At 49.2% G+C, this 2,323-nt stretch overlaps 1 non-coding gene across 1 annotated transcript; it reads left to right on the top strand.

The window, feature by feature from the left end:
• The first annotated feature begins 1,355 nt into the window (after window positions 1-1,355).
• Window positions 1,356-1,513, top strand: LOC120960711 (5.8S ribosomal RNA). The gene has a single exon (XR_005752517.1). It is a non-coding gene; the product is annotated as a 5.8S ribosomal RNA (ribosomal RNA).
• Window positions 1,514-2,323: the final 810 nt, after the last annotated feature.

Below are 2,323 nucleotides of genomic sequence, written 5' to 3'. Positions count from 1 at the left end.
CGCTATCCGCAGACGCCCTGGCAGCCATCACGGAAGCGACTACCTCCGGCCGTTAAACAAGGAGGATTATGGGATAGGGGGTTTAGAGGAAAGCGAAAGGAATGGCATGAAAAAATGCGTTGGGGGAGCAATTCCGTTATGCGAATGAAAAAGGAATGAAATGTCCATGAAACAATAAAGGCGATGCCACGTGCGTAATATACTCCCGGTCCCAAGCCCTGCTAGGGAAAAGGTCCAGAAGAGGGAGATCAGGATTTAATGTAAGATAAGTTAAGCTTATACTGAATAAATCCTTGAGCATTAAAAAAAAAGAAGTGGAGCTTGCGGCTTAATTTGACTCAACACTTGAAAACTTACCAGGTCCGAACTTATTGAGATAAGACAGATTGATAGCTCTTTCTCAAACTTAAGGGTAGCAGTGCATGGCCGTTCTAAGTTCGTGGAATGAATTATCTGGTTAATTCCGGTAACGAACGCGACTCAGTCAAGCTAACTAGAACGCTGTCAGTAGTGTGCCTCCGGGCGCACCTGACGTTAGGAGTGGCGGGTGTCCTCACGGGTGCCCGTCACTTAGTTTGCCCTGCTTAGCGGGACAACTTGTGTTTAGCAAGATAAGATTGAGCGATAACAGGTCCGTGATGCCCTTAGATGTTGTGGGCTGCGTGTTCTCGCCTTATGGCGCCCCCATTCCGAGAGGGACGGGAAATCACCCAAATGCTCATTTAGTAGGGATTGGGGACTGCAATGGTCCCCATGAACCTGGAATTTCTAGTAAGTGCTAGTCATTAGCTAGCGCTGATTACGTCTCTGCCCTTTGTACACACCGCCCGTCGCTACTACCGATGGATTATTTAGTGAGGTCTCTGGAGGCACACCTTCCGCGATTCCTTCGTGAGTAGCAGTTGGCACGGCCGAAGTTGACCGAACTTGATGATTTAGAGGAAGTAAAAGTCGTAACAAGGTTTCCGTAGGTGAACCTGCGGAAGGATCATTAACGTGGTTTTTGAATGAGTAATAACAAGGTTGAAGTGTTATGTTGGAGGTCGAGTGCGCTGCATACCAAACTTTGAACGCGGTAATTTGCACTCGGCGCCGACATGCACTCCCAAACCGTAGTTTTTATATGTGTGGGGAGTTCCTTACGGTTCTTCCTCCCAGAGATCGTCACTATCTGGGACGTACATTAATTTGTACCTGCATTAGCGTACGCTTTTTTAGAGAGCATATCAAGACGTCTCGTAAGAGACAACACTTGTACTTGTACAAGTTTGAGTAACCCATTGTTGCAGGTCGAGTGTGTTGCATACCAAACTTTGAACGTGGTTACGCCACTCGGCCCCAAAAGGCACTCTTTAAACCCTAGGCAGGGGATCACTCGGCTCATGGATCGATGAAGACCGCAGCTAAATGCGCGTCATAATGTGAACTGCAGGACACATGAACATTGATAAGTTGAACGCATATGGCGCATCGGACGTTTAATCCCGACCGATGCACACATTCTTGAGTGCCTACTAATTACCAAAGTCTCATTTAGTTAACTACAGTGGCCGTCCGCGAAGGTGCCCGGGTCATCCGACGCACTGGGCGGTCGCTGTGCATAATGACGTGCTTGGTCCCCTTCTGACGGTCGTCGGGCGTTGAAAGTGGACACTCTCGAGCGTATGTTGGATGCGTTTCGTGTTGGTGGTGTTTGATGCGTAGGGCTTGTGGTGTGTGTCAAGCCGCATGGTTCGAACTAATGCTACGTCGTTCCCGATGGCCACCGGCAGTCTACTCTCCAGGCTAAAGTCGGCTCGTCTAGGGATTCGGAAAGCTAAGTCGCTGTAACTCATGTGGCCCATACACGGCGTTGCGCTACCACGCTAAGTTAGCCCTACATATACAAGCATCAACCCACGGCACGGGCGTAGCTGTAATACTTACGTCTCGGTTACACCACGTAGGCCTCAAGTGATGTGTGACTACCTCCTAAATTTAAGCATATTAATAAGGGGAGGAAGAGAAACCGACCGGGATTCCCTGAGTAGCTGCGAGCGAAACGGGAAGAGCTCAGCACGTAGGGACGGCATGGAAACGTGCCTGTCCGATTCCGTGTACTGGACCGGTCCGTTATCTATCACGCACTGTGCACTTCAAGTTTAACTTGAAGGTGGCCCATTCTCCCATAGAGGGTGTTTGGCCCGTGGAAAGGCATGAGGTGAGGTGATAGACGGTCGGCTCCATGGAGTCGTGTTGCTTGATAGTGCAGCACTAAGTGGGAGGTAAAAATAAGGTAAAGCTTCTAAAGCTAAATACCACCATGAGTCCGATAGCTAACAAG

This window comes from Anopheles coluzzii, chromosome X (assembly GCF_943734685.1).
Source record: "Anopheles coluzzii chromosome X, AcolN3, whole genome shotgun sequence".
Taxonomy (NCBI): domain Eukaryota; kingdom Metazoa; phylum Arthropoda; class Insecta; order Diptera; family Culicidae; genus Anopheles; species Anopheles coluzzii.
Note: the sequence above shows the minus strand (reverse complement) of the source record. Positions and strands in the feature narration are given on the sequence as shown.